Below are 14,527 nucleotides of genomic sequence, written 5' to 3'. Positions count from 1 at the left end.
CCAGTCACAAGTTTATAGCAACCAGGTAAATGCTTAATCAAGGAAAAAAACAGTTGAATCTCAGTAAGAGACCTTTGTGGCATTTTAACTTACCTTGTCCCCATCCCCTTCACTCCAGATTGGAAGGAGCTTTGAAGACAACAGTCCATATTCCAAGTACAAGTTCTTAGTGCTGGAGGTAGTAGAATTGACCTCATTCTTAAAGAATTGTGGTTGTTCATTTTGACCAGCCTAGTGGCTCCCTGAAGACTAGCTCTAAAAGGCCTGCCCTTATTTTGCCTAACTCAGAACTCTCTGAAGGTTGAGGCAGCTACTTTGGGGGGCATTTAATAGATTTAAGGGCAAATGTATTAGCCACTGCCTCTCAGAGCAAGGAATAGCAGTTGGACAAACAATAGACCAGCCAAAAATAATAGTATTTGGTAAAGTATCTCTTTGAGACCCTGCTTTTAATTCTTTTGAGTACTTGGAAGTGAAATTGCTGGATCACATGGTAATTCTATTTTTTTTTTCATACGGAAGCAAAAAGTATAAAAATATGGAACACTTCACGAATTTGCGTGTCATCCTTGTGCAGGGGCCATGCTAATCTTCTCTGTATCGTTCCAATTTTAGTATATGTGCTGCCGAAGCGAGCACGGTAATTCTATTTTTAATGTCTTGAGGAACTGCTACACTTTTCCATAGCAACTGTACCATTTTACATTGCCACCAACAGTGCATAAGGACTTCAATTTCTCCACATTCATAGTAGTCACCCTAGTTGGTGTGATGTGTATCTGTTTTTTTAAAAAATATTTATTTATTATTTATTTGGCTGCACCGGGTCTTCATTGCCACCTGTGGGATCTTCGTTGCTTTGTGAGAGATCTTCGTTGCAGCATGCAGGCTCTTAGTTGTGACATGCGGGATCTAGTTCTCTGACCAGGGATGGAACCCGGCCCCCTGCATTGGGAGTGTGGAGTCTTAACCACTGGACCACCAGGGAAGTCCCGCATTATGGTTTTGATTTGCATTTGCGTGTTGATTAGTGATGTTGAGCGTGTTTTCATGTGCTTCTTGGCCATTTCTGTCTTCCTTGGAGAAATGTCTCTTCAAGTCCTTTGTCCATTTTTAATCTGGTTGTTGTTTTTTTGTTGTTGAGTTGTAGAAGTTCTTTGTATATTCTGGATATCAACCCCTTATCAGATATGATTTGCACACATTTTCTCCCATCCCATAGGTTGCCTTTTCACTTTATTGATTGTGTCCTTTGATGCAGTTTTTATTTTTGATGCAGTCTAGTTTATCTATTTTTACTTTTGTGACCTGTGCTTTTGGTGTCTTATCCAAGAAATTGTTACTAAATTCATTGTAATTCATGAAGCTTTTCTCTTATGATTTCTTCTAAGAGTTTTATAATTTTAGCTACTATATTTAGGTCTTTGGTCCACTTTGAGGTTGTTTTCATTTTTTAAAATATAATGTGACATTCATCATTAAAAGGTGAAAAAGAAGGATGGAAGTTGTTGAGTGGGAGAGATTTAACTTTGCTGTATTGCTCACTGAATAAGTGAAATGGATGAATAAAGTATTTAACACAACTGAGGGGACTCTCATTTACTAGTAAAATATGCTTTTATAGAAATAGCTATTAAAAATGTCTGGCCTTTTTATTGCATTATAACTTATAATTAAATTTTGGTTATTGTTCTGTCTTATTTTGATATGTAGAAGCTAACCCATTTCTTGTGAGCATATGGATTGATGAGTTTTGCTCAAATGTTAAAAAATCACTGAGTATTTTGCAGGATTTGGTTCTTTGACTCTAGATAAAATCGTATGTATAAACCCTTTCCCGAATAGTACCTGGTTTTGCTATATTTCTCTTTCTTCCAACTATATAGCCCAATTTTTACCGTCTCACTTGTACCTTCTACTGGGCATTTAAATTTGCTTAATATTTTCATTTTATAAAGAAAGCATTATATAACTATTTAAAAAATGGATTGTTTAGTGTAATACCATCTTAAACTATAGACCTCTAATACCTATCAAGACTTACCAAAAGGAAGAGGAATTGTTAAAAAGATACATTTATAAGCAAGGGTAGAGGGGGGGTTCAGTAAGTGAGTCTGGAATTGTGCATCCATTTCAGGGCTCTTATTAACAGAAAATAGAGAACATCAGGGAAAAGACTATCAGTTTTATCAGCTAAGTATACTTCATGTATATAAAGCAATTTGAGTAGAGTTCAAAGGGAAAATTAATGATTTCAAAAATAAAAGTATCAATTTTACTTCACAAGCTGCTAACTCAAGTAGTGAGCATCTAGGAAATGTACTGGGACAGCCTATAGGTGACTTAAATATTTTTCTTAATTAAGCCTTCGTTGGAAGAGTTGAATTTAGCGATTAAGATGGTTCTTTGTGGTGTTTTTCTGTGTTGGCTTTTATTTACATACTTTATGTTGGTGACATGTCATCAGTTAAATCGTAAGGCAATAGATATGCTGTTGTTTAACTCCAATTCTGCTTTTCCTAAAGAAGAGTAAATGTGTGTACAGAACAGTTTGTCTATTATCCAGGGATTATAGGGACTTAATCCTTGGGTCTACATAGCCATCAAATAAAGTATCATATTTCACTTGAGGGAGCTCCCCAATTGCATGGGGCATTAACCAGCATTTATAGGGCTTACCTTGTATCTCCAACATAGAACTGATGCAAAGAATAGTATCGTTTAAATGTTATTTGACATTTTAGTTGATTCTCACTTTTGTTTTGTAAATTAGTATTTTGGCGGGAATAGGCTAAAGCTATAGTGAAGCACATTAAAATACGTTAAAATGTGACTGCTTTGTTTACTTTGTGATTTATTTTGATATTGGCCGATGCTCAGAAAATAATAAAAACTCTTCATAAGAAACCGAATTGCAACTATTTAAGTACATAGTACTTCTTTCTTGTTTTTATAAATTAAATTTCAAGCACAGGCTATATTGAGGCTATATTTAAGGCTGTTTTTGAACTAAACAATTATAATACTGAACTCTGTGTATAGTTTTGTAGAATTCCTCTGTAAGTCCAAACGGATCTAGCATTATGGAGACAGCAAAAAAGATGCTGCCTCAGGGTGTAACAGGACCCATAATTGAATTACTTGAAATTATTATTCTAGAAAAATATTTCACTCCAACACGTAGATTTTCTTATAGGTCAGCATTTTATATAAATGAGCCTTATGGCAAATGGGTGATAGGAAGGGCAAGGGAGGAGAAAAGATCCATAAGTAAAGATATAATCAGCTGTAGTTAGTGTAAAGGGCAGGAGGTAAGAGGACATCTGGTTCTTCTATCTTTTCATTTTGAGATGCTTAAATCTTTTATAGATAAGAAAATATTTCATGTTTTAATATATTTATGCTATTTTCTTAATTTGTATTTCAGCATTCTATAAGCATTTACTTCCAGAAGGACTTTTTCTGTTATAAATTAAAGCACTGATGTTTTTTCAGATGTGTTTATTCAGTGCATTCATAGGTTAGATAATGTAAAGAGAGGTTTATGTGGAAATGATTGTTCCTATAAATAAACAATCATCCAGTGAGTCACTCACATGGTCTCAAAATGCCTTAAATATATTAATATATATGAGTGGTAGATTCTATACTGCAGAAATAATGCCAACTTTGTAACAATTAACATAAAATTAAGCTTTTTCATCCTCTCATTCTCTCTACCCCCATGATTGAAATTAGTATCTTTGGGGATGAGAACTTACTTAGATAGATGTACACTTGATGTGTTCGGGCTCTGGGTTAGAGTAAAATGCTTAAAACTCAGTTATGAATATTGAAAAAGAAGAGTAAAGGTGGGAGGAATCACTCTACTTGATATTAAGGCCTACTGTATAGCTAAGTTAGTCACCGTAGCTGTGATAATGTAAGAGGGATAGACACATAGATCAATGAAACAGAAGAGAGAATCAAGAAATAGACCTACATAAATATGCCCAGCTAATTTGTGAGAAAGCAGCAAAAGAAATTTGATGGAGGAAGGATAACTTTTTCAAAAAATGATGTTGGAGCAGTCGGACATTCATAGACAAAAAGGTGAACCTTGACCCAAACCTCACATCTTTAAAAATATTAACTCAAAATGGATTGTGGACTTAAATGTAAAAATGAAACTTTAAACTTCTAGGAAAAAAAATATGGGGAAATCTTCCATACCTAGGGCTGGGTGAAGAGTTCTTACATTTGATACCAAATGCCTAATTTAAGAGAGAAAATACTGAAGAATTGGACTTCACCCAAATTAAAAACTTTTGTTCTGTGAAAGTCTTTACTAAAAGGATAAAAAATACAAGCTATAGACTGGGCAAAAATATTTGTAAAACACATATCCAACAAAAGATTAGTATTTGAAAATATATAAAGAACTCTCAAAATTCATTATTAAAAAACAAAGAATCCTATTAGAAAATGGGTAAAGGACATGAACATACATCTTACAGGAAAGGATATACAGATGACAGTTAAGCACATGAAATTATGTTCAAAATTGTGAGCCATTAGGGACATGCAAATTAAAACCACAATCAGATATCACTATACCTATTAGAATGGTTAAAATAAAAATAGTGACAACGCCAAAAGCTGAACAAGGATGTAGAGAAACTGACTCATTTGTACATTAGTTCTCCTTTGTAGTGATATTTCATCATGGTTTTAGTTTTCATTTCCCTAGTGGCTCATGATGTTGAACATCTTTTCATATGCTTATTTGTATAACTTCTTTTGTGAACTATCTGTTCAAGTCCTTTGTGCATGTTTAAATTTGGCTCTTATTTACTTACTGTTCAGTTTTTCAGATTTCTTTATATTCTTGGGATACAAGTCTTTTGATTACTACGTGATTTACAAAATTTCTTCCAGTCTGAGCTTTTCTTTTCATTCACTTAACAGTGTCTTTCACAGTTCAAAAATTTTTAATTTTGATGAAGTACAATTAATCCTTTTTCTCTTCTATGGAATGTGTTTTCTTCGTCATATCTCTAAGAATTTGTGTGTGTGTGTGTGTGTGTGTTAGACAGATTTTATTGTTGAAGAATATTTTTGCCTAAGGAAGATTTTCCCCTATATTTTCTTATAAAATATTTATAGTCTTAAAGCTTACATTTAGATGTCTCCTCCATTTTGTGTTAATTTTTGTGTAAGATGTGAAATTTCATTTAAGGTTTATGTTTTTGTTTATGGATTACCAATTGTTTGAATATCATTTGTTTAAAAGACTACCCTTTTTCCATTGAATTGCTTTTGTTCCTTTGTTAAAAATCACTTGACCATATTTGTGTGGTTTTATTTCCTGATTATTCTTTTACACTATCTATGTGTTTATCCTTTCATCTGTACCACTCTGTGTTGATTACTGTCTCTGTCATTAAAAGTCTTAAAATCTTCAGTGGGTTTCTTCCTAATTTATTGTATTTAAAAATGTTTTGGCTATTCAACTTACTTTGTTTTTCTATGTAAATTTTAAAATTAATTTTTATTGGAGTATAGTTGCTTTGCAATTCCATGTAAATTTTAATACTAGCTTTTCTGTATCTACAAAAATTTCTGCTATGATTTTTATTGGAATTACACCAAATGTATCTATCATTTTGGGTAGAATTGACATCTTTACTATGTTGCATCTTCAAATCAACAAACATAGTATGTGTCTCCGTTTAATTACATTTTCTTTAATTTCTCTTACGAGCATTTTGTGGTAAAAATGCTTAAAAATATATAAATCTGTTCATAATTTGTAGATTTATACCAAAGTATTTTATTTGTTGGAGTTGTTGTTAATGATATTTCTTTCTTAGTTTCAGTTTTCAATTGCACATTGCTAGTATATAAAATACAATTGATATTTTCTATCTCTTTTTCCATTTACTGATTTGCATTAGTTAATTAATTAAGCTGATCATTGCAGTTATCCTCTTTTTTGTAATAAATTTATTTATTTTATTTTGTCTCTGGCTGTGTTGGGTCTTCTTTGCTGCATGCGGGCTTTCTCTAGTCATGGCAAGCGGGGGCTACTCTTCATGGTGGTGCACGGGCTTCTCATTGTGGTGGCTTCTCTTGTTGTGGAGCATGGGCTCTAGGCACGCGGGCTTCAGTAGTTGTGGCACACAGGCTCAGTAGTTGTGGTGCATGGGCTTAGTTGCTCCGCAGCATGTGGAATCTTCCCGGACCAGGGCTTGAACCCGTGTCCCCTGCATTGGCAGGCAGATTCTTAACCACTGTGCCACCAAGGAAGCCCCAGTTATCCTCTTAGAGTACAGCCTTGGTAGTCTCAATTATTAGTTATACGTGATGTTTTGTTGATTCCCTGGGTTTTTGTACATAGAAATTTCTTTTATATTTCTAGCTTATTAGGTTTTTATTATGAATAAGTATTTTATTTTCTTAAATGCTTTTACTGAATGAAGTTTTTATTCTCTAGATTGCTAATATGTAGGATTACATTGATTTTCAAATATTGAAGTACTTCATGCATCCTGGAAACATATCCCATTTGGTCACAATATATTATTCTTTATGTATATTGCTGGCTTCAATCTGCTAATGTTTTATGAAGAATTTTTGCGTTTATGTTGATGAGGGATACTGGGTTGTAATGTTCTTCTTTTTGTATTGTCTAAATAGGGTTTTGGTGTTAGCATAATGCTGGCCTCATAAAATAAATTGAAAAGTGTTCCATCTTCTACTTTCCAGTAGAGATTATATAGAATTGGTATTATTGCTTCTTCAAATGTTTGTAGAATTTGTCAATGAAATTATCTGGGCTGAAATATTTTTTTCAGAAGATTTTTAACAGTGAATTCAATTTCTTAATAGTTATGGGGCAATTCAAGTTATCTGTATGATTTGAGGTGAGTTTTGTAATTTGTAGATCTTTAGGAATTGGTTCATTTCATCGAAGTTGTCAAATTTATGAGCATAGAGTTGTTCGTAGTATTTCTTTATTATCATTTTAAGGGCTCTTGGATTACTAATGATGTCTTCTCTTTCATTTCTGCTATTGATAATTTAGGTGTATTTTTACTTTAGTCAGCCTGGCTAGAAGTTTATCAATTATATTGATGTTTTCAAAGAGCCAGCTTTTGTTTTCAGTGATTTTCTCTGTTTTTCTGCTTTCAGTTTCATTGATTTCTGCTCTACTCTTTCTACTTCCTTTGGTTTTATTTTGTATTTCCCTTTCTAATTTCTTAAGGTATAAACTTAGATTATTGATTTGAGACCTTTTTTCCTAATATGTGCATTTAATGCTATAAATTTCCCTCTAAGAACTGTTTTAGCTATATGCCACCCATTTTTTAAATTGAAGTACAGTTGATTTACAATATTATATTCATTTCAGGTGTACAGTGTAGTGATTTAGTATTTTTGCAGATTGTATTCCATTATAGGTTATTACAAGATAATGGCTATAATTCCAAGTGCTCTACAGTATATCATTGTTGCTTATCTATTTTATACATAGTAGTTTGTATCTGTTAATTTCATGCCTCTTAATTATTTTCCCCCACTACCCTTTGGTAACCACAAGTTTGTTTTTTATATCTGTGAGTCTGTTTCTGTTTTACATATACATTATTTGTATTGTTTTTAGATTTCACATGTAAGTGATATCATACAGTATTTAGCTTTCTCTGTCTGACTTATTTCACTATACATAATATTCTCTAGGTCCATCCACATTGCTGCAAATTATATGCCACTCATTTTTTAAAATAAATTTATTTTATTTATTTAGTTCTGGCTGTGTTGCATCTTTGTTGCTGCGCGTGGGCTTTCTTTAGTTGCAGTGAGCTGGGGCTACTCTTTGTTGCAGTGCACAGGCTTCTTTTGTTGTGGAGCACGGGCTCTAGGGGCACGGGCTTCTGTAGTTGTGGCTCATGGGCTCTAGAGCGCAGGCTCAGTAGTTGTGGTGCATGGGCTTAGTTGCTCCACGGCATGTGGGATCTTCCTGGACCAGGGCTCGAACCCGTGTCCCCTGCATTGGCAGGCAGATTCTTAACTACTGCGCCACCAGGGAAGCCCTGCCACCCATTTTTGACATGTTGTTTTCATTTTCACTTATTCAGAATACATTTCTTTAAAGAATTCTGCTTTGACCCATAAGTTATTTAGACTTGTTTTGTTTCATTCCAAACATTAGGGGATTTTTCCGAGTATCTTTCTGCTTCTATTTAATTCTATTATGGTCAGATAATATACTTTGTATGATTGTATGATAATATACTCTGTATGATTGTTATTCTAAACTTATAATTTTTCATGGCCCAGAATATGTTTTATCTTGGTGAATGAACTATGTACACTTGAGAAGAACATGCATCCTGCTGTTGTTAGATGAAATGTTCTATAAGTATCAAGTTGCTTAATAGTGTTCAGGTCATCATGAAGAAATCCTTACTGATTTCATCATGTTTGTTCTATCAATTACTGAGAGGACTGATGAAGTCTCAAAATTCAATCAGGGGATGATTGGTTCAAGATGGCAGAGTAGAAGGACATGCTCTAACTCCCTCTTGCAAGAGCACTGGAATCACAACTAACTGCTGAACAGTCATCGACAAGAAGACACTGGAACTCACCAAAAAAGATAACCCACATCCAAAGACAAAGGAGAAGCCACAGTGAGATGGTAGGAGTGGCGCAATCATGATAAGATCAAATCCCATAACCGCTGCGTGGGTGACTCATAAACTGGAGAACACTTATAGCACAGAAGTCCACCCACTGGAGTGAAGGTTCTGAGCCCCACGTCAGGCCTCCCAACCTGGGGGTCTGGCAACAGGAGGAGGAATTCCTAGAGAATCAGATTTTGAAGGCTAGCGGGATTTGATTGCAGGACTTCGACAGGACTGGGGGAAACAGAGGCTCCACTCTTGGAGGGCACACACAAAGTAGTGTGTGCATCGGGACCCAGGGGAAGGAGCAGTGACCATATAGGACATTGAACCAGACCTACCTGCTAGTGTTGGAGGGTCTCCTGCAGAGGTGGGGGTTGGCTGTGTCTCACCTTGAGGACAAGGACACTGGCAGCAGAAGTTCTGGGAACCACTCCTTGGCGTGAGCCCTCCCAGAGTCCTCCACTAGCCCCACTAAAGAGCCTGGGTAGGCTCCAGTATTGGGTCGCCTCAGGCCAAACAACCAACAGAGAGGGAACAAAGCCCCACACATCAGCAGACAGGTGAATTAAAGTTTTACTGAGCTCTGCCCACCAGAGCAACAGCCAGCTCTACCCACCACCAATCCCTCCCATCAGGAAACTTGCAGAAGCCTCTTAGATAGCCTCAGCCACAAGAGGGCAGACAGCAAAAGCAAGAAGAACAACAATCCTGCAACCTGTGGAACAAAAACCACATTCACAGAAAGATAGACAAGATGAAAAGGCAGAGGACTATGTACCAGCTGAAGGAAAAAGATAAACCCCAGAAAAACAACTAAATGAAGTGTAGATGGGAAACCTTCCAGAGAAAGAATTCAGAATAATGATAGTGAAGATGATCCAGGACCTCAGAAAAAGAATGGAGGCAAAGATCGAGAAGATGCAAGAAATGTTTAACAAAGCCCTAGTGGAAGTAAAAAACAAACAGAGATGAACAATACAATACTTGAAATGAAAAATACACTACAAGGAATCAATAGCAGAATAACTGAGGCAGAAGAACGGATAAGTGACCTGGAAGACAGAATGGTGGAATTCACTGCCATGGAACAGAATAAAGAAAAAAGAATGAACAGAAATGAAGACAGCCTAAGAGACCTCTGGGACAATATTAAATGCACCAACGTTCGCATTATAGTGGTCCCAGAAGGAGAAGAGAGAGAGAAAGGACCCGAGAAAATATTTGAAGAGATTATAGTCGAAAACTTCCCTAACATGGGAAAGGAAATAGCCGTCCAGGTCCAGGAAGTGCAGAGAGTCCCATAAAGGATAAACCCAAGGAGAAACACACTGAGACAAATAGTAATCAAATTGGCAAAAATTAAAGACAGAGAAAAATTATTGAAAGCAGCAAGGGAAAAACTACAAATAACATACAAGGGAACTCCCATAAGGTTAACAGCTGATTTCTCAGCAGAAACTCTACAAGCCAGAAGGGAGTGGCATGACATATTTAAAGCCATGAAAGGGAAGAACCTACAACCAAGATTACTCTACCCAGCAAGAATCTCATTCAGGTTCGATGGAGAAAGCAAAAGCTTTACAGACAAGCAAAAGCTAAGAGAATTCAGCACCACCAAACCATCTCTACAACAAATGCTAAAGTAACTTCTCTAAGTGGGAAACACAAGAGAAATAAAGGACCTACAAAAGCAAACCCAAAGCAATTAAGAAAATGGTAACAGGAACATACATATCGATAATTACCTTAAATGTGAATGGATTAAATGCTCCAACCAAAAGGCACAGGCTCACTGAATGGATACAAAAACAAGACCCATATATATGCTATCTACAAGAGACCCACTTCAGACCTAGGGACATATACAGACTGAAAGTGAGGGGATGGAAAAAGATATTCCATGCAAATGGAAACCCAAAGAAAGCTGGAGTAGCAATACTCATATCAGATAAAATAGACTTTAAAATGAAGAATGTTAGAAGAGACAAGGAAGGACACTACATAATGATCAAGGGATCAATCCAAGAAGAAGATATAACAATTATAAATATATATGCACCCAGCTTAGGAGCACCTCAGCACATAAGGCAACTTCTAACAGCTATAAAAGAGGAAATCGACAGTAACACAATAATAGTGGGGGAGTTTAACACCTCACTTACACCAATGGACAGATCATCCAAACAAAATTAATAAGGAACCACAAGCTTTAAATGACACAATAGAGCAGATAGATTTAATTGATATTTATAGGGCATTCCATCCAAAAACAGCAGATTACACTTTCTTCTCAAGTGTGCATGGAACATTCTCCAGGATAGATCACATCTTGGGTCACAAATCAAGCCACAGTAAATTTAAGAAAATTGAAACCATATCAAGCATCTTTTCTGACCACAACAGTATGAGATTAGAAATCAGTTACAGGGAAAAAAGCGTAAAAAACACAAACACATGGAGGCTAAGCAATACATTACTAAATAACCAAGAGATCACTGAAGAAATCAAAGAGGAAATAAAAAAATATTTAGAGATAAATTACAATGAAAACACGACAATGCAAAACCTGTGGGATGCAGCATAAGCAGTTCTAAGAGGGAAGTTTATAGCAGTATAATGCTACCTTAAGAAACAACAAACATCTCAAACAAACAAACTAACCTTACACCTAAAAGAACTAGAAAAAGAAGAACAAACAAAACCCAAAGTTAGTAGAAGGAAAGAAATCATAAAGATCAGAGCAGTAATAAATGAAATAGAAACAAAACAGTAGCAAAGATCAATAAAACTAAAAGCTGGTTCTTTGAGAAGATAAACAAAATTGTTAAACCATTACACAGACTCATCAAGAAAAAGAGAGAGAGGACTCAAATCAATAGAATTAGAAATGAATAAGGAGAAGATACAACAGACACCACAGAAATACAGAGCATCCTAAGAGACTACTGCAAGCAACTCTGTGCCAATAAAGTGGACAACCTGGAAGAAATGGACAAATTCTTAGAAATGTCTAGCCTTCCAAGACTGAACCAGGAGGAAATACAAAATATGAACAGACCAATCAAAAGAAATGAAATTGAAACTGTGATTAAAAGTCTTCCAACAAACAAAGGTCCAGGACCAGATGGCTTCACAGGTGAATTCTATCAAACATTTAGAGAAGCGCTAACACCCATCCTTCTCAAACTCTTGCAAAAAATTGCAGAGGAAGGAATATTCCCAAACTCATTCTATGAGGCCACCATCACCTTGATACCAAAACCAGACAAAGATTCTAAAAAAAAAAGAAAACTACAGACTGATGTCACTGGTGAATATAGATGTAAAAATCCTCCACAAAATACTAGCAAACAGAATCCAACAACACATTAAAAGGATCATATACCATGATTAAGTGGGATTTATCCCTGGGATGCAAGGATTCTTCAATATATGCAAATCAATCAGTGTGATACACCATATTAATAAATTGAAGAATAAAAACCATGTGGTCATCTCAATAGATGCAGAAAAAGCTTTTGATAAAATTCAACACCGGTTTATGATAAAAACTCTCCAGAAAGTGTGCATAGAGGGAACCTACCTCAACATAATAAAGGCCATATACAACGAACCCACAGCCAACATCATTCTCAATGGTGAAAAACTGAAAGCATTTCCTCTAAGATCAGGAACAAGACAAAGATATCCACTCTCAGCATTATTATTCAACATAGTTTTGCAAGTCCTAGCCACGGCAATAGAGAAGGAAAAGAAATAAAAGGAATCCAAATTGGAAAAGAAGAAGTAAAACTGTCACTGTTTGCAGATGACATGATAGTATACATAGAGAATCCTAAAGATGCCACCGGGAAACTGCTAGAGCTAATCAATGAATTTGGTAAAGTTGCGGGATACAAAATTAATGCACAGAAATGTCTTGCATTCCTATACACTAATGATGAAAAATCTGAAAGAGAAATTAAGGAAGCACTCCCATTTACTATTGCAACAAAAAGAATAAAATACCTACGAAAAACCTACCTAGGGAGACAAAAGGCCTGTATACAGAAAAGTATAAGACACTGATGAAAGAAATTAAAGATGATACAAAGAGGTGGAGAGATATACCATGTTCTTGGTTTGGAAGAATCAATATTGTCAAAATGACTATACTCCCCAAAGCAATCTACAGATTCAGTGCAATCCCTATCAAATTACCAATGGCATTTTTTACAGGACTAGAATAAAAAATCTTAAAATTTGTATGGCGACACAAAAGACCCCAAATAGCCAAAGCAGTCTTGAGGGAAAAATATGGAGCTGGAGGAAACAGACTCCCTGAATTCAGACTATACTACAAAGCTACAGTAATCAAGACAATATGGTACTGGCACAAAAACACAAATATAGATCAATGGAACAGGATAGAAAGCCCAGAGATAAACCCACACACCTATGGTCAACTAATCTATTGCAAAGGAGGCAAGGATATACATTGGAGAAAAGACAGTCTCTTCAGTAAGTTGTGCTGGGAGACTGGACAGATACATGTAAAATAATGAAATTAGAACACTCCCTAACACCATACACAAAAATAAACTCAAAATGGATTAGAGACCTAAATGTAAGACTGGACACTATAAAACTCTCAGAGGAAAACATAGGCAGAACACTCTTTGACATAAATCACAGCAAGATCTTTTTTGATCCACCTCGTAAAGTAATGGAAATAAAAACAAAAATAGGCAAATGGGGCCTAATGAAACTTAAAAGTTTTTGCACAGCATAGGAAACTACAAACAAGACGGAAAGACAGCCCTCAGAATGGGAGAAAATATTTGCAAATGAATCAACGGAAAAAGGATTAATCTCTAAAATATATAAACAGCTCATGCAGCTCAATATTACAAAAACAAACAGCCCAATCCAAAAGTGGGCAGAAGACCTAAATAGACATTTTCCAAAGAAGACATACAGATGGCCAAGAAGCACGTGAAAAGCTGCTCAACATCACTAATTATTAGAGAAAGGGAAATCAAAACTACAATGAGGTATCACCTCACACCATTTAGAATGGGCATCATCAGAATATCTACAAGCAGTAAATGCCTGAGAGGGTGTGGAGAAAAGGGTACCCTGTTGCACTGTTGGTGGGAATGTAAATTGATACAGCCACTATGGAGGTTCCTTAAAAAACTAAAAATAGAATGACCGTATGACCCAGCAATCCCACTACTGGGCATATACCCATAGAAAACCATAATTCAAAAGACACGTGCACCCTAGTGTTCATTGCAGCACTATTTACAATAGCCAGGACATGGAAGCAACCTAAATGCCCATCGACAGATGAATGTATAAAGAAGATGTGGTACATATATACAATGGAATATTACTCAGCCATAAAAAGGAATGAAATTGGGTCATTTCTAGAGATGTGGATGGATCTAGAGACTGTCATACAGAGTGAAGTAAGTCAGAAAGAGAAAAATATCGTATATTAACGCATATATGTGGAACCTCGAAAAATGGTACAGATGAACAGGTTTGCAGGGCAGAAATTGAGACACAGATGCAGAGAACAAATGTATGGACACAAGGGGGGGAAAGTGTCGGGGGGTGGTGGTGGTGGTGTGATGAATTGGGAGATTGGGATTGACATATATACACTACTATATATAAAATGGATAACTAATAAGAACCTGCTGTATAAAAAAATAAATAAAATAAAATTCAAAAAAATAATTCAATCATGGATTTGCTAGTTCGTTTTTTTTTTTAGTTTTATCAAGTTTTGCCACATGTTTTTTGAAGCTCTGTTGTTCATTGCATACACACATAAATATTGTCATGTTTTCTTGAATAATTTATCC

At 35.6% G+C, this 14,527-nt stretch overlaps 1 protein-coding gene and 1 non-coding gene across 2 annotated transcripts in view; one reads left to right on the top strand and one right to left on the bottom strand.

Annotated features, from left to right (window-relative positions):
* Positions 1-14,527, top strand: part of COL4A5 (collagen type IV alpha 5 chain) — a 226,061-nt gene that overhangs the window by 57,776 nt on the left and 153,758 nt on the right. The window lies entirely within an intron of this gene.
* LOC115801582 (U6 spliceosomal RNA) lies at positions 533-639 on the bottom strand. The gene has a single exon (XR_004021889.1). It is a non-coding gene; the product is annotated as a U6 spliceosomal RNA (small nuclear RNA).

Source organism: Delphinapterus leucas, chromosome X (assembly GCF_059928025.1).
Source record: "Delphinapterus leucas isolate spDelLeu-1000000601 "Yukka" chromosome X, BTC_Dleu_Yukka2, whole genome shotgun sequence".
NCBI lineage: Eukaryota > Metazoa > Chordata > Mammalia > Artiodactyla > Monodontidae > Delphinapterus > Delphinapterus leucas.
This window is presented reverse-complemented; position numbering and strand designations above follow the sequence as displayed.